The sequence below is a fragment of the Sarcophilus harrisii genome, chromosome 3 (assembly GCF_902635505.1).
Source record: "Sarcophilus harrisii chromosome 3, mSarHar1.11, whole genome shotgun sequence".
Lineage (NCBI taxonomy): Eukaryota > Metazoa > Chordata > Mammalia > Dasyuromorphia > Dasyuridae > Sarcophilus > Sarcophilus harrisii.
The window spans coordinates 575,689,289-575,708,390 of record NC_045428.1 but is presented as its reverse complement, the minus strand read 5'-3'; the positions used below and the strand labels follow the sequence as shown (position 1 = coordinate 575,708,390).

The 19,102-nt window shown below is 34.9% G+C and overlaps 1 protein-coding gene across 7 annotated transcripts in view; it reads right to left on the bottom strand.

The window, feature by feature from the left end:
• RERE (arginine-glutamic acid dipeptide repeats) overlaps positions 1-19,102 on the bottom strand; it is a 534,760-nt gene that overhangs the window by 131,607 nt on the left and 384,051 nt on the right. The gene's annotated exons all lie outside the window — the stretch shown is intronic.

Sequence of the window (19,102 nt, the reverse complement as noted above, 5' to 3'; positions counted from 1 at the left end):
ACCTGGAAAAGGAGGGCAACAAGGCTGTATGTTGTCAACTTATTTAATTTATATGTAGAATACATCATGCAAAATGCAAAGCTGGATAAGTCCAAAGACAGAATCAAGGTTACTGGAGAAATTTCAACAACCTCAGATCTGTAGTACATATGACTCTGACGGCAGAAAATGAAGAATTAAGATGTCTCTTAATAAGAGTGAAAGAGGAACATGTAAAAGCTAGCTTATAGTTTTAACATAAACAAACAAAAACACATCACACCCTAAGATTTAACAACTGGTCCTATCACTTCCTGGCAAAAAGAAGAAGAAATGGAAGCAATGTGAAATTTTATACTCTTGGGCTCAAAGATCTCTGCAGATGGTGACTGCAGCCATGATATTAAAAGATGATCCTTGAAAGGAAAGCTTCAGAAAATCTAGACAGCATCCTAAAAAGCAGAGACATAACTTTGTCCACAAAAGCCCACATAGTCACAATTATGGTTCTTCCAGTAGCAATATAACGTTGTAAGAACTGGACTTTTTTTTATAAGGAAAGCTAAGTACAACAAGAATTGATGCTAGAAAATTCCTTTGGACAGAAAGGAGATCAAATCAGTCAATTTGAAGAAATTAATTCAGTCTATTCACTGGAAGGTCAAATAATGAAGTTGGAGCTTAAATACTTTAGCCATATAATGAGAAGATAGGACTCATTGGAAAAGATCCTGATGTGTCCAGCATGCTTATCATTAAAAAAAAAAAAAAAAAAAAAAAGGGGAAAAACTACAAGAAAGGGGGAAAAAAAAAGATGAAAATAAGATACCTCAATCTGTATTCAATCTCCATAGTTTTTCCTCTGGATACGGATGGCATTTTCTACCTTTTACTGGAATTGCCTGGAATCACTGAATTGCTGAGAAGAGCTAAGTCAACCACAGGTAATTTATCACACAATCTTTCTCTTGCTATGCACTTAGTTCTGCTCACTTCACTCAGCATCAGTTCATGTAAATCTTTCCAGGTTTTTCTGAAATCAGCCTGTTCATCATTTCTTATAGAACAATCATATCCCATTACTTTCATATGCCATAACAATTCAGTCATTCCCCAACTGGTGGATATGCACTCATTTTCCAAATCTTAGCCACCACAAAAAGAGCTGCTACAAACATTTTTCATATGTGTATCCTTTCCCCTCACAAATAATTTAGAGAAGGTGAAAATCAGTATACTTACTCATTACAAAAAAAAACTTTGGACAGCATTACAATGTTACAAATCTACATCTACAATGTAGATTTCCCATTCCCATTAAGGGCTCCAATCTCTCCATCCAGATCTTACTTGATACTTAACTTACATTTAACTTCATGTTACATGACTTCTCATTTCTTGACGTCATTGTTTTAATTTATTAATTAATGTATTAATCTTATTGCTCTTTTTACTTCACTACACATCAATTCATAGATTTTTCCATATTCTTTATATTCATCATACATTTCTTATAGCACAATAATCTTCCTCCACATTCATAGACCACAATTTGTGTAGCCATTCCCAAATCAATAGATATTCACTTCCATATTTTAGCTAATATAAAACTATGCTGCTTTAAATGCTTTAGTATATATGAAGACTTTCCCCCTGATGACAGCACCATAATAATGGAGTCTAGTTCAAAGGGTATGGGAATTTTAGCCACTTCATTTGCACAATTCTAAATTGCTTTCCAAAATGGGTAGAGCATTTCACAGTTCCATTAACAATGTATTAGTGTGTCTTCATTCCATAACTTCTCCAACATTTTGCCATTTTGGGGGTCATCTTTGTCAATGTAATAATATATGAAGTGAAACCTTATGGTTGTTTTGATGTTCATTTCTCTTATTAATGATTTGGAGAATTCTCTCATGTGGCTGTGAATACTTTTCATTTCTAATCTTGAGAACTGTTTCTTCATATTCTTTTTTTTGGCTGAGGCAATTGGGTTTAAGTGACTAGCCCAGTGTTAAGTGTCTGAGATCAGATTTGAACTCAGATCTTCCTGACTTCAGGGCTGGTGATCTATCTACTACACCAAACTAGCTGCACCTTCATATTCTTTTTGACCACTTATCTGTTAGAAAATGGTTATTAGTTTTATACATATTCATATGTCTTGGACCCCAAATCTTTATCAGAGAAATCTGATAAGAAAATTTTCCCACCATTTGACCACTTCCTTTCTTATCATATGTACATTAAAGTTTTCTGAACAGAAGCTTTTCAGTCTTAAGAAATCAAAGTTATCTAGTTTACCTTTTTAAAATACTTTTTGTCTTTTGTTTCATTAAGAATATATCTCGTACCCATAACTATGAGAAGTATATGATGTGTTTCTCTTCTAATGTTTTTAAGAGTATGATCTTAATAAGACTGTATATCCATTTAGAATGTACTATGGAATACTGTGCAAAGTATTGTCTAATTCTAATTTCAAATGGAATACACTGAATTATTTCCACATACACTGAATTTATTTTCAGTTTTATCAATCAATGGGCATTGAATTCAATTGCTTTTTTAATATCTTTTGTGTAGTTTGTTTTCTTCCATTCTTCTCCCTGGGTTCTAGAAGTGTTACTCCACATTCATAATTATTTCTTTTTATTAATTCTCTTGGTATTCTAAATGTTTTATTACTCCAAATGAATACTGGTATTATTTTATCAAATTCTATAAAGGATCCTCCTTGGTAACTTGATTGATATAGCATTAAAAGGATAAATTATTTTTTGTAGAATTATTATAATTTTTATCATATTGACTCAGCCGAGACATAAGCATTGAATATGTCCCCGTTATTTACATTGCTCTAAGGAGCACTTTTTAATTGAATCTATATGAACTGAGAGGTTGTTCTCTAGATATTATAAGCAATTTATAGTTATTTAAAATGGAATTTCCCTTTCTATTAGTGCTACTATGTATAAATGCACTGATTTTTTTTTTTTGGGGGGGGGGGGGGATGAGGGAAGAGGAGAGGGGTCATATAATTATAAATGTGTTAAGTGTCTGATGTGAAATTTGAACTTAGGTTCTCCAGACGCCAGGACTAGTACTCTATTATTAATTGCACCACCTAGCTGCCTCAATGACACAGATTTCTGAGAATTTATTTTGCATTTGCTACTTTGCTGAAGCTATCTGAATTAATATCTTTGCTGATTCCCTAGGATTTTCCAAGTAAACTATCATAGCAACAAACGGGGATAATTCTCAAGTTTTAAAAAATTAGCTTTATAACTTTAATTTTTTCTTTTTGTCTTATTGCTAACATTCCTATAGGAGAGTGGGTATTCCTTGCTTCATGCCCACATTTACTGAAAAGATTCATTTAGGATATTACTACTGCATATGATATGATGCTTATGCTTGCCTTTGGATTTAGATAAATATGTTTAATGATATTTTTGAAAAGTGCCTTTATGCCTATACTTTGCAGGGTTTTTAGCATAAATACTGTATTGTACATTGTCAAAGGTTTTTTTCTTTCTTTCTGCTGCATGGGTTGAAATAATCCCATGGTTTAAGATGTTTGGGTTTTTAATATGATTAATTACGCTTATGGTTTTCCTAATGTTAAATCACCTTTAAATTGCTGATATAATCCACATTTGATCATAATAAATGACTTCTTAGATAAATACTGCAGTCTGACAGAATCTTATTTAAAATTTCTGAGTCAATATTTCTTAACAATCTGGGTTGAGGGCTTTTCTTTTTTGTGTTCTATCATTCCTTGATTTGGCAATTAGGATAATTTTTGCTTCAAGAGGACTCTGGTAGTATGCTTTCTTTCTCAATTTTTAAAAATAGTTTGTGAGACTTTAAAAGTTTGGTTGAATTCTCTTTTGAATCCCTCAGAATCAGCTTCTATTGTACCTTGCCATGGCAGTATCTTAGCCAGATTTATTTCATTTTCTAAGATTGGGTTATATAGGATCTCTACCTGTTCTTCTATCAAGGATGGGTATTTTATAATTTTGAAGATATTCCTCTATTTCATTTGTGTTCTCAGTTTTATTAGAATATAACTGCAAGTAATACATTCTAATTACTTTTTATTTCTTCTGCTTTTGTTGTGATTTTACTTTGTTCATTTGGTATTTGATAGGATTTTCTGCCCTCTTTTTTAATCAGATTAGTTAAGGAGTTATCAATTTTACTCATTTTCTCAAAGAACCAGCCTTGAGTTTTATTCATCATTTTTACAGATTCTTTTTCTTTCCAATTTATTTTTCCCCATCTAATTTCTAATATCTTTTCTTTTATGCTTATCTTAGGTTTACTGACTTTCCCCCAAACCCTGTTTTATTTTATTTTTGGGTTTTTCAAATATGTATTTCTCATAAGGAACACACTGTCAGATTTTGTTTTCTTTTATAATATGGCACTTTTTTGTTTTATTGGATAATTTAATCCTTTCATGGACAGTTAGATGGCACAATGGATAGAGCACTAGGCTAGGATCCAACAAGATTCATCTTTATGAGTACAAATATAATCTCAGACACTTCCTAGCTGTATGATCTTGGGCAAGTCACTTAACTCTGTTGGCCTTAATTTCCCCATCTGCAAAATGACCTGGAGAAGGAAATGGCAAACTATTCATTATTTTTGCCAAGAAATCCCCAAATTGAGTCAACAAAGAGTCACACATGACTGAAAAATGACTGAACTTAATTCTTTCATATATAAAGTTATCAGATTCTATCTCTGATATTGGTTTTTAATGGCAATTTTTTTTTCCTTTCCTGCTATAAACACAATACTATGTTCCTTCAGTTACTATATGTTATTTGTCTTTTTTAAGGTAGCCCTATTTCCATTGAGTCTCTTCCCCACATTCTGATTAACTCTTCTCATTTCTGACCCTTTTTTTCTCCTAGTTATATTTGGTTATATAATTCTTCACCCTTTTTTCCCCTCTCAGTCAAGTATATTCACTTTGAACTCCTCCTTTCAGCTAGTTCTATTTTTTTAAATTTCAATTTGTTGCACCCATTTCTAAGGACTTCTCTTGCTCTCTTTATCACCTAATCTAGTCTCTCATTCTCTAATTCAAAATCACTCTATTTACTAGTTTCCCTCTTTTTTCTGTTTTCTTCATGCAATCAAAGCTTATCTAAGTTCCCCCTCTAAGGCCATTTCCTTGTGAAGCTTATCCCACATATCTTTCTTTTCCATAATGACTCACTCTCAGAAAAAGGTCAGATATTGTCTGTGTCAGAGAGGATACTACTCCATGGCTTCCCAGATTATTACCCTATCACTGGCCTAAACCCCACACTGGCCACCTTTCTTTGCCTATATTACTCAAAATCTCTTGCCCAGATCCATGCTTTCTCACTTGGCCCCCAGGAGCTCGAATTGCCTTCCATCTCCTAGTAAGGGTAGGACCCTGGTGATGAGGTCCTGAGTAACAAGGTGCAGTTGGCAGAAAAGGCTGGATCAGGTTAGCCTCAGAGTCCCACCTTTGTGGAGGCAGTGGGTAGCCCCACTTTGTTATATCCAGTCAGAAATGAGTTATGTCAAACCCCTGAGGTTAAATTCCCTCCATAAATCTGTCCATGGCTCACCCCATTTTTGCTGAACTTCTTTTGGGACACAGCCAACCAGGCACTTTATCTCATGGTGTCTTTCCCTCACCTCTCCCTCATGGCCAGTAGTGTCTCTCCTGTCATTCCCCATCATTCCTCTTATAGATAATGAACTCTTTTAGGGTGCTAATCTCCTCTAAGATTTTGGCTGCCAGCCAAGGGCATACTCCAATCTCATGGAATGTTCCCTTTCTCCTTGTTAATTCTGAGTCCCACAGAGAACTTGTCCTTTTCATATTGAATTGTTAAAACCCCCTTTGTTGTTAACTATATGTTCTCTAAACTATTTCATTTTTACTATTCCTGAGGTCTATTGTATTTCATTTTATCTGTAAGCTCTTCTACACAAACCTACTTTTTGCCAAAGAGAATAGCTGTTGTGAGTTCATCACATGACATCCTTACCCCAATCTCATTTGGTGCTAAAACCCAAACACAACACTTAGAACCAGGTATTGCTCTCCTAAATCACATTACCGGGACTCGCCCCCTACAAGTTCCCAACTCCATCCACAGACCATCTCTCTTTACACATAACGACATTCTCTCCCTATCCAAGTAAGGCCTCCTTCTTTCCTGCAAACCTTCCCCATCTTCATGTCACATTCTACCATAAGGTCATAAATCTTTGCTAGGCTTTGACTTGATCCTAGCACAGAGTGACTCTAGCACTCTCCCCCTTTCATGTATGCATCCACAGTAGATGTAGTTCCATCAAAACTACCATCTATAGGCAGGCTTTTGCCAGGTTCTGTCCAAAATGCCACCTTCCCCTACCCAACACAGCCCTGGCTCTTCGCTGTTACTTGCAATAGCCGATTGCCTTTACCCCTGTTTCTTCATTTACATTTAGGAAAAAAGTTTTTTACTGGTCACTCTTATTGTTAAACTGTTGCTATTGGCTGATGCTTTATTTGATACTCCCATATTTCTGCTGTTTGAAATATTCAGGAAGTAAATCTTCTCTTTAGTTCTGGTTTTCATTCTCAAAATGTTTCAACCACCACCTTATTGTTTGGATTACAAGATTCTTGACTATGCTTTTCTTATTTGTATTCTCAGTATTTTGTATAATTAAAACTTAATGAATTTAGTCATTTAATGATTTTACTAAAATGAATATCTTTTTTTAAGGTATCTAATCTATTTCATGCATCCTAAGCTTCATTGTTCTTCAGGTTATTCTATAACCTTCTATATACAAGTGTAAGTGAAGAATTGTCTTGTTATTCAAATTTCTTTCCCTCTATATTTATACAGTCTTTATCTTGATCCAGAACTTGTGTCTTAATTTAATAATGTGTCTCAGAATTCACAGCATTAAGTTGTTTTTGCTTTTCTTAAAGTGATTTATGAATTTTTCGACTCGTACGTCACTTTCTATATTCTGGGCAGTTTCCCTGCATTATGCTATTACAATTTTCCTTCTGCCATTCTTTTCAGAGATCTATGATCCAAAGACTGTCTCTATGTACCCTATCTTTAAGATCAATATGTTTTTCTTACATAGAGAGCATTTTTAATAGTTAATATTTATATAGCACTTACTTTGTTCCAGGCATCATACTAAGAGCTTTACAATTATTATCTCTTTTGATCCTCACAAGGATCCTGAGGCATATCTTAAGGCAGACAGAGGTTAAACCACAAAAGTACTTGAGGTTTTATTTGAACTCAGAACTTCCTGACTCCAGGCCCAGAATTCTATGCACAATGGTACCTCCTAGCTGCCTATCTTTATTTAAAGCTACTGCTTTTTGTCTTTCTCCTTATGGATTGTCCTTTACTTGAGTATATTTGCACTCCCAAAGTATTTGGTGAGATTTTTTCATAACAGTTCTTTTCTGCCCATTACTTTTGCAGTGCAGGCCCTAAATTCTGTTCTAATAATTCACATTCGAACCACTCAAGAACACTATTCTCTTGAGGCTTCTGTCTCATCAAATGATCGATCATTTTCCTTTGTTTTGCACCATTTATTCTTGTTTACTAAATCTGGAAGACACATTTCCTTCTATTCTTAAATATTTTCCCTGCTGACTTATCTCAAGGTATATACTAAATTTCAGTCATTCTCCATCTCCCCCTGCCTTGGTTTTCCACCATTCACTTCCTGCCTGCCATCTCTCTCCAAGTGGTTTCTCTGGGGGCTGGTTCTGAATGTTGCTCAGCCTCCTCCTACTATGGGCAGTAGAGAGTTTACCAGCCAGCGTCTGTGCCTTAGGGTACTTTATTTGGGATGGAGGGGGAGTCATGACAGGCCCTAGCTGGAGGCCCCAGCTCTTTCCCAAAGACTTAATGGACTGCTACACAGCCCCAAACACAAACACTGTCCTGCCCTGTGCCTTTTCATGTTCTTTCTACTCCTCATTTCTCTGGCCTGGCCCTGCTGTCTCCGATTTCTGCTGGTGCCCAGGGGTCGTCCCCAATACAGCAACCCCTAAGGTGGCCTGCCAGGCCCTGGGGATGTGAGCTCTTAAGCAACTCTGGTTCCTGAAGGAAGTGCCACAAAACTAACCCCAGGTGTTGGTTGGGGCCTAGGCTAATTTCTACGACCCACACCTGAGGTCTCCAAGGAAAGGAGGCTGGGGGTGGCAGGAGGTTTTATTTTAAGGCTCAACCTTCATGCTGTGTCCTTTGGTGTGTTCCTACAGCCCTGGCGCTAGGAGAACAAAGTGGGGTGAAGGGTGCTGAGTAAGCTCCAGGTCAGTGAAAGTCAGTTTGAGAATTTTTTAAACCTTCTTTTGGATACTGGGTGACCCAGACCATTGAGGCAGCTTAAGCTACTTTGTCCGTGGTGCATAATTTGCGTGTGCATGGAGAAGGTGGGAATGATCAGAGAAAATAGCTATTTTTCCATCTAGTTCATCCTTTCTTGCAGAAAATAATATTCAATTACATTCATGTACCATAATTTGTTATTCACTACACAAACAACTTTGTCAAGACCTTTATTGCCAGTTTTTTGTCAGCACAAAAATTGGTGTTATAATAAATTTTTTAATGTACTATAGCATCTTTCTTTTTTTTAGAAATTGATTTCCTTTTGTGGATATGCCACCAGTGGAAAGAAATGGTGAGGACATTATTCCTAATTTTTACAGTCTTAAAAAAAATGGTCTCTACCTTCAAAGAGTTCATATTCTAATTTAGGGAGGCAGCATGCAAATAACTATGTACCCAAAAGATGTGTTAAATGTAAATAGAAATCTTGAAGTGAAGGCACCATTTCTTCACTAAGAATACTAAGACTGGAGAAAGAATAATGCTGTAGAGAGTGTCATTTATAAATAATCAGGAATGGACCTAGTAATGTGGCTGATGTAGACTCCAGATGAAGGTAAGCACCAAATATTACAATGAGGTCATGTGAAGAATTCACAATGGCTATTCTCTTTGGCAAAAGGCAGGTTTATTTGGGGGAATAGGTTACAGACAAAATGAAGGGATACCATAGAAACTGGGAATGGTAAATACAAAATAGAGTGCAAGCACATAAAAGACAAGTTTCTTAGTGGAACTTAAATACCCAGTAGAGAGGAAACACCCCATGAAGTTGGGCATGCCCTTAGCTGGCAGGCTAAATCCTGAAAGAGACTCAGCACCTTGAAAGTTTGTTATCTGTAAGGAGGAGAAGTGGGGTCAGGAGAGGAGAGATTCCATAAAGCATTGTGAGATGAAGAGACACCACATGGGCAACATACCATGAAGCAGAGTGCCATGGCACCACAGGAGGACAGAAAGTATGGCATGGGCCCTATGCCATAGATTTAAAGGGAAAATTTAACCTAAGGGTCATCATTGGGATTTCCCACAGGAAATGGAAAGCAGAGGTGCTACCTATGACCTCCATGGAGTGGGGGCTCCACAAAGCTAGAATGGTCTATATCAGAGTCTTCTCCCTGCCTGCTTCAGAGATCAATTTTATCAATTCTTTATTTTCTCTGCCCACCACATCCACCAATTTGGACCTAATATAATTAGTAGGGAAAAAAAGGGTGAAGGAGAAGCCTAATGATTTTTCCCAGCTTCACATTCCTATTAAAATCCTTATATTTTGATTTAGTCAAGCAATTTTCAATCAAAAACATAGAAAACACCAATATAAAAGCACTTCATACAATCTCCAAAAAATATATATAATACCAATAATTGGCAGTTCACTAATTTAACTAAAACAAACAAAAAAAGAATTTTGACATATTACTCAAGTACGAATCTGGAATGGACTATGATCAAGTGTAATGTCCAGACTAGCTTTCTGGAGGATTTCCAGCCCTCTACAATCAAGAATCTTAAATCAAAAAAGAAATATGAAATTTAATCAATGAAAAATGATCCTTCTCCTGAGATGTTAGTCAATGCTCAGATAATTTTATCACCAAAAAATGGTGAATACATAGGTTTCCACAAATGCAATGTAACAAATGGACATTCTTTGCAGGATAGAACAGGCTTTTGTGCGAAGGTCACAGAGTCAATCAAATGTTTTAGTGATTGAGTGTTGCTCTGCAGTGAACAGATGCTTTATAATTAAAAAGCATTTTTTTATCAAGTCTCTAAAACAATACTGTCAAGACTTCATTATTTTACTTGCCCCCTTCCAAAATTACTCTGGATTATACTGATAGAAGTATAATGGAGCTCAGAGATCATCAGTTCTAATCTCATTTTCCAGATTAAAAAAAGACTCAAAAACCTGGTCTAAGGTTAAAACTTCTTTTAATTGATTAAGCCAGTATAAGAATCCAGATCCACTACCTTCACTCCAGATCAAGGTTCCCTTCATCTGGGTCATTTTATTTTCTGTTCTAATAATGAATCATTAACATTCCCAAATTATATTCCCCAAAAATTGTATACCTAAAACCAACCATAAGCAAGTGTAATGTGTCTGCAAAATTCTTCAATGAATGAAGGATTTGAGAATAACTTGTCAGCAAACTAATTAGAAGTGGGTCAGAATTGTTTAGAAGCCACATGTTCTCAGGCTCTGGGACCATTGCAGGTTTTCTACTTAGGAGGATCTTTGATTTAAACTGAAGCTAATCCAAGAAAGAAGGGAGTGCTGGGATGGTCTAACCTTTCTAACACTGCATGCTCTCTATTTTTTGTACCCTCCCTGCTCTTCTGATGCCTGTTTCCGGACCAATCTCAGTTTCATCTGTGAATCTCTCCAGCTCTACATCTCATGTTGCTGAATATATACAATGCAATAGATACATCAAGATTGACTTTAGTTCTGTTGCTAAGAAACTACAAAGGAGAGAGAAGGTATTCTGGTCCTCCTCATGTATAAAATAAGCACTTTGCCTATGGGAGAACAAATGCAATCTCTCAAGTCCCCCTGTGTCTTGTTCTCCTTTTTAAATGAGAACAGAAAAATGATAGAGAGCATCTGAAAGGGTAAGCCATCTCCATTTTTTACATCCTCTCTAAAATGAGATGGAAAACAGAATTCCAACAACCAACTGCTACAATATTTATTAATCTTTCAAGCTTTAGGTTTTCCCCCCTTGGCAACAATGAAGAATGTACCATAAAATAGCTCTCTAATTTAAAAATATTCTTTGGAACACCTAAGAATAATTTAGTGCATACGAGTATTCTATTTGGATTTAGCTTCCTGGCATCTTTACAGAAATAACCCTCTGAAGAATGGCATCCAGCCAATTAAAATATTTAAAATGTTTTTCTCTTTGGAATTAAGAGTACATTAAATACTTAATACTAATAAATAGTACAGGGCAGTAAGGATGATGAATCAAAAAAAAAATATTGGCTAAAGCAAGTAAGAAAAATCGTCAAATTATTTCAGAATAATAAAAAGAACACACTTACTTGGTAGCAATAGAAAGATCAATATTGAGAAAGCAATAAAGTCACATCTGTTGAAGCTAAGGTCACTGGCTGAATATATAATATATAGATTTCTCTGAAGGCAGTTTCTCTGGAACATGAAATACTGAAATGAATTTGTTTTGAAATTTCTGTCTCTTCCTGCTGCTTGTTCTATTTCATTTGGTAAAGATTTTTTAAAAATTCATTTTTCTTTATAGCTTAGTAAGCAATAGCTTCCTTTAGCAAATTGACAAAACTGACTTTTCAGAACTTTGCATAAAATTGATTTCAATCCATTGTCTTATTTCCAAAAAGAACTTGATATAAACTGCTTTGTTCATACTTTAAACCAGTTTTAGCTCAAGCTCAGATAGCACCTAATCAAAACACTGAAAAATAGTGAAATAAATATTATGATAAATCTTACCTAAGTCCAAATTTTAGAAAAGTTTAATATTCTGATTTCAACTAGAAATCTGTTAATGATGCATATGATATGCCAACAATAATCAGCTTCTAGTATATATAAAACAAATATCTAATTATGTCATGCTTCCGTTATTTTGCATAAATATGGTAATTAGTAACTATCTCCTTTTCTCGTTTTCAAATTTAACTATCAGACTACAGAAAAGAAAAAAAAGTATGACATTTTCCTAAAAAGGAGATGTGAGGATAACAGGGGAAAAAAATAAGATTACTTTTTTTATCCATTCTCACAAAAATCTGTCTCTACAATAAGAATGATGCAATCATGATAACAGGCAAGGGTTCCAAGTGCATTTTTCAATTTTCTCCCATTTCATACGGATTAAAATGTTGCTTAGAAATTGACAGTATGATTCAGTAATATGATTCAAATATGAAGTTACAATTAGTCCCATCAGAATAAAACAGTATTGTTAACTTCACTCATGATATGAATTAAAAGCAGACACTACTTTATCTTCCAATATTAAAAACTCACTTCATGATTCAAATGGAAACTAGTATTGTAAATCTCACCGAGGAAGAACTCTTCTTTGGTCTCCCTTGCTGCCTTTTTTTCCACAGCTTTCAAACCAGGAACAACCCCTGCTGTTACTAGAAATATATTTCGATTTTGCTGTGAATTCTATTTTCAACAGCTGCCACACAAATAGTAAATAAAATTCATGGTATTTTTGCCCCAGTAAGCAGCTCTATCTTCCAGCACATCCCAGACACCTGGATTCAAAGGAATCAACAATGAAAACAATGTTTTCCTGAGCAGATATTCCAAAAGAGGCATAACAAAGGCAATTGAGGATGATGCTGGAGAAAGAAACCATGCTAATAACTGGGTGTATTTTGTGTAAGTAATCCCTTGATCAGTCACACAGGTTCATATGATTACAAATATTCAAAAAATTAGTTTGCTATGTCATGTCATTGTTGAAAGGATTTTCTTTTATATTTCATTTATATGCTTCAAAATGAAGCCAGGATTGAAATATTTTAAAATTTTATTAACTTGCAAATCTATGTACATAGGCAATTAATGTTTATCAACACCAACAAGTTTGAAATACAAATATAAGAGGTTATTTGAACTAAGACTGTTTGCCTCAAATTCACCACATCACAAATAGTATAAAATATTTAAAGAATGGACTATTTCTTGAGAAAAGCTAAATATATGCAACATCCCCCACTCAAAGTAAACAAAAAGAAATCTCAATTTTGATTTAGTCTTTAGCTTCTTTTGCAAAAGTTAATTCAACAACAAATGAATTTTAAATATCAAAATGGGCTTGCATGAATGGAGGGCAAAACAGAAAACTGCAATTCAGTTAAAAATTAAGTGGCAAGAATCTCAAACACAGGCCAAACTGGCAGACTTTGCAAGGAAAATATAGGCCTTGAATTTTAAAGAGAATTCAATTAGCATCACCAGTGTTTCCACAATCAACAGCTGAATGATAATTAAAGAGGCCAACCTCACACAGCAGCAGAGGAATCCCAGGGCAGCAGCAAGCAGCCCAAGCAATAGAAGACTGCCTTCAGCCTACATGCATAAACAAACAGAATGAATAACTACCGAAGTGTGGATGGGTGACTTAATCTGTTTCAATTAGCTACAGCTCAGTCTGGGTCCTCTGTGTTATTTAAATGTGCTCATCATATTTAATTAAAAACCTAATAAACTAAGGACTTGAAAAAAATTTGATCTAAATTATTCCTTTTTCTTCATTTCTAAGTCAAATTAGCATAGGTGAATGAGAACATGGCACTTTAATTAAATATAAATAAATAAATAAAAGCAAGTATGTGTTGGTTAAAGAAATAAGCTTGCCATTTGCAGGACTTCTACAATCTGATCTACTTTCTATTAATCTGATGGGGGGATAAGAGGATGGAAAGCTGATTTTCAAGTTGCTGCAGATTAATTTTTATTTATAAGAACAGGGAGACATCACCTGTTTGATGGAAATTTACACAAACTTGACTAAGATTCAGCAACGTTTATACCATCTCAGTCCCAGGACAACTATTAAATTAAAAAAACTTTACATATACACATATATATTAAGAGAGCTAACTACTTAACAGAAAAAACAAGGTTTAAAAAAAAGGGAAGATTCTGGCAGAATAGCTCAGAAAATTCCAAACTCTCCAGATTTCCCCCACATTGTGTCTCAGGGTGAACAGACTGCTGAAAAACAAGTAAGAGCTGGTATAGAACAGGAGCTATCCTGGGACCACCTGAGAAAACCCAAAGGAATGAATGACCCCAAGACCAGGGTTGTACCTCAGTAAAGTGTAAACACTTCCAAGTCCATAAAAATAGCCAGTAGGGAGCTCTGGGACCGTCTGGATTCAGAGGTAGTCTCACACACACCCCAGGAACTTTCACACACACCCGCCAACACAAAGATTGGGGAGTCAGGGGAACCTTAGCAGCTGCCCTGGGTGAGGAGGAACTAGCTCCCCATGGGGATGCAGGCAGCAGGTGCCAACACTGACAACAGGGGGAAGTCTTGGTTTGGGGTTCTGGGGCAGAGCTCAAGTGAGGCCAGAGGCACCATTTCCCCTCTCCCCCAGGATTGGAGGTCCTTACACTATTAAGTTCTCATTTAAAAAAAAAAAAAAGTAGAAAGAACCCAACCATAGAAACTTTTTATGGAACTAGGAAGGTTGGAATTAATCTTCAGAAGAACACAGTAAAGTACAAAAAGAAAGCCTCTCCACCAAAGAGTAATTTTATTTATTATTATTTTCCCCCCTGAGGCAATTGGGGTTAAGTGACTTGCCCATGGTCACACAGCTAGGAAGGATTAAGTGTCTGAGTCCAGATTTGAACTCAGGTCCTCCTGACCTCAGGGCTGGTGCTCTATCTACTGTGCCATCTAGATGCCCCACAAAGAGTAATTTTAAATGGCTAACTACCCAAGAAGAATTCATAGAACTCCAGAAAAGATTTTAAAAATCAAATGTGAGAGATTAAAGAGAAATTAAAAGAAATTTTATTAAAAAATAAGAACAATCCAAGAAAAATAAAAAAGATTATGAAAAGATGATCAACCAAATAGAAATGGAGATCCAGAGTCTTAAAGAAGAAAATCTTTGACAATTAGAACTGGGCAATGGAAATCAGTAAAGTATAAGAAATCAAGAAATAATAAAATAAAATATGAAGAATGAAAAAATAAACAGATTTTGAGACATAAGAAAAACAACAGATCTGGAGAATAAATCAAGAAGAGAAAACATAAGAATAACTGAAAGCTATGACCAAAAATAGAACCTTGACACAATAATGCAAGAAATAATCAAAGAAAATTATCCTGAAGAGATTTTTTAAAAAGAGGGGAAAGGATAAATAGGAAAAAAAAAAAAAAAATCTATCATCACCGTAAAGATATCCTACAAGGAACATTATCGCTCAATTTTGAAACCCCTAGATCAAAGAGAAATCTTTACAAGAAGCAAATCAACAACAACAACAAAAATAATTTAAATTTTCTGGAGCTACAATTAGAATTGTACAAGATTTATCAGCAGCTACAATAAATGACTGTTGGTCCTATAATATTTTATATCATCAATTAAACGAACTAGGCTTGTGGCAAAAATTTTAAAAAAAAGTATCCAGCAAAACAAACCATAATACTGAACAGAAAAATTAAAAAAAAAAAAAAAAAAGGAGGTGGAGGCAGCGTCGAACATTCAATCCAGAGGCATTTGATGAGGGAAGAGGGATGGTAGTTCTGAAAAACTACTTACATGGGGAACAATAAATAGGGAATAATACACACACACACACACACAAAATGAATGTCTCTATCATTTCTTCCTCTGCACCTCATTTGTATAGCATAATTACCATTTTTACCTTTTCCTAGAAAATTTTGCTTTTTAGTCAGGTCATACTCAGCTCTGTCCCAATCTTTCTTTTGAACTACTTAATTACTGATGTCAATCTTAGATATATGTTTACATTTCCACATATAAAACAAAGTTAGTCATTATTAAGTTCTTTGAAATTAGGCCTTTATATATTAATTTTCTATTAAGTACAGGTTTGTTTAAGAAAAAAATCCTGAAAATCTATAAGTTGAATGTCCAGAATATTTGAAAGAAGGAATAGTAATCACTGATCTCAAAGTTACACAAAGTTTCAATCAAGAGAGAAATCTACATTTTTGGTCAGTCATATTAATATTGTTTTAAATGTATGTCTACATACATGTAAATACACACGTGTGTGCACAATAGGTGTGTGTGTAGATATATATATTGTGAGGGTGGGGGGAGTGTGTGTGTGTGTATGTGTGTGTGTGTGTGTGTGTGTGTGTATCCATACCTAACTGTACCCTGCTTGGGAGGTAAGGGAGATGAAAGGAGGAAAAAAGAATAATGTAAAAAGTATGCAGCAGAGAACAAGAAAATAATCTACAAGAAAGCCAAGAAAAGATAGACAGTCTTAAATATAATATTTCCTATTATTATTTATGCTTTCTAAGTGGAACTTAATTGTAGCATATTTTGAATCCTCTCTAATGTTCTGCTAGGCACATGACAAATGTTTTGTTTTCCTTTTTCTTTCTTTTTCTATTTGATTTGTCCTTATATTTTAAATAAAAAATAAAAAGAAAGGTTAATAAGATAGAAAAAAAAAGCCTTCCCATTATTTAATATTGTGGCCTACTAACTCAAAAATTCAACTTACTAACCAATGAATGAATTTAAGAGGGGAAAAAGGAAAGAGAAAGTTTGGAGTAAAAGTGATGTTTCTGTCACAAATTCAATGCTGCATTAAGAAACACATTCCTCTGCAGTTTTATAAAACTGAAATGTACATCCAAAAATATTATTATTTCCGTAGGATATGTTTTTCTTTATAATCAACTCCTGAGAACTATAATATCTACTAAGGAGAAATCTCAGTAAGTGAAACAAAAAAGATAATTTGTTTGATGCCAGATAGTGAAATAAATACTAGATGATATAGAAATAAGTACAGGTCAGATTCTCTGACTTAAAAAAATTTATAATCTTACTGAGTATTTAGTAAGACATGTATTTAATAAGACAAATACATATTAAATAACCAGAATAAAGAGTAGAATTCAATACACTAATATAAAAAATATGTGCTAATTGATGAAACTTTCAAATGGAGAGTGAAGACATTGTTATAGGAATGTAGGAATAAGAGGTCATATAGTCATCTGATTTAGATTGAGAAGGATTTATGGAGAAAGAAGGGTGTGAGTTGGGTCTTGAAAAATAAATAGGGTAGGAGAAATGAGAAAATAAAATCTAAGAGGATAAGGACAGCAAAGAAACTCTGAACATTATATTAATAGGGATCAATCTCGCAGAATCATATAGGATAATTTGTAGAGAGTTATACAGTCATGTAGACCAAACAGAATGTCGTAAGAATGCAAAAAACTAGGAGGAAAAAAAAAGGACGGCAGTAGGTATTAATTTCTCCATTAAATTAATCATAATTAAAACCCATTTCTTCTCTAATTCCTGTGGTTTCCCTAAGTAGATAAAGAAATGTTTTCCCCTGTGATAAGTCTTGTTGAAGAGGACTTCATGTTACTTACTTAAAGGTTGAGGGTCAGATTACCCCTTCATGATCTGTATTTACACCAGCCTGTCACATATGCGTGTATGCACACGCATGTACACACACACATACACACACACACACACACACACACACACACCCCTACTGCCTGAGAACAGTCTGCTCTCTGGCTCATTAATGGTTAGATGGCTACTAAAACATTTTTCAAAAGCTGGCTGGAATAGAACAAGGAGCAAATATGATGAAATGAGACCAAAATGACAGTGATTTATAGAGTTAATGAACATTATTCCATACTCATAGTACTCATTATTTGGAATAATGTTTTATTTTTTAATTAACCTTGTGAGTGTGTTCTGTGAGGCTTTGCTTTTCATCATTTAATTCAAACTGCAACGGTAGTGCAATCAATGTAATGCTACCACAGAGGCAAGAGCCGAGTGCTATTTCAAAGCAGAGAAGTTATTTTTTTATTTACAATATTTGATAGTATATATCTTAGATGTTCTAGAATCTTTTTACAAAGATGAAATGTTGAAAACTATCTTTACATGTATTTGGAAAAATAACATACTATTGGAAAAAAAGATTTTCTAGAGCAAAAAGGGTGTTTGTGTATCTGAGGACAGGGAATTTGGGGAAGAGGGCAAAATTGGCAGGCAACATCAAGGTAAGAGAGAAAGGAATGAGATAAGCATACACAACTGTACAAACAGATCTTATAAGGAACTGATATGTCTTTCATATTTCAGGGTAGGGTGAGTGAAAGAAGGAAGATTCTCCTCAGGAATAACCTTGGGGCCCTTCACATGGATTTCTGTATTTAGAACTTTTATCATCTACTCCCTGTTAAAAATTAAAGATTTTCTTTTATTTAACAATTATCTTCTCCAGGAATCTTTTCTTTCGAAAAGAATAATGTGGTTTATCCTAAATCATCTACGTAAATTTTTAACTACTTCGATCAAAAAATATGAAGAATGAGGATTCATATAAATATGACAACAGTAAAAGGAGCCTCTCAGTCTCCTTTAGAAGAGGGTTGCTTGAGCCAGACTAAAGAGGACAAGAACCAATAACTGATATCCCTCAAAATGTCTTGAGCAGCAACACTCCAATATCAAAGACCTGACCAAAGTCTAACTTATCTCTGCCTGTGTGCCCACGGGTCCATGTATGTTCATATATCTCTATGTAGCTCCGTCTCCTCTCAGCTCTCTACTCATTTATTCCTCTGATTCTCTATTATAATAACCTAACATATGTAACAGAATGGTTTTTTTTTTTTACTATATTCAATTTTTTTTTTTTTAACCATATTCAAATTTTACATTCTGTTTTTAATGCTGTGCTTGGGCCATAGCTGACCAGGAGGAAGTGCATCCTTAAATGACAAAAGGACCAAGAGCAAGGAAAGCCCGGAGCTCCTGCTGAGTTTTCACTCCAGGCACTGAGACAGAGATGTACTCAGTATACTTTGGAATCCCACCATCACTGTCATTCTGCTTGTGGAGGTGGAAGGCCTCCAGGTACTTTTTCACTCCCAGTCAGGTTGGCCTGGCTGGTC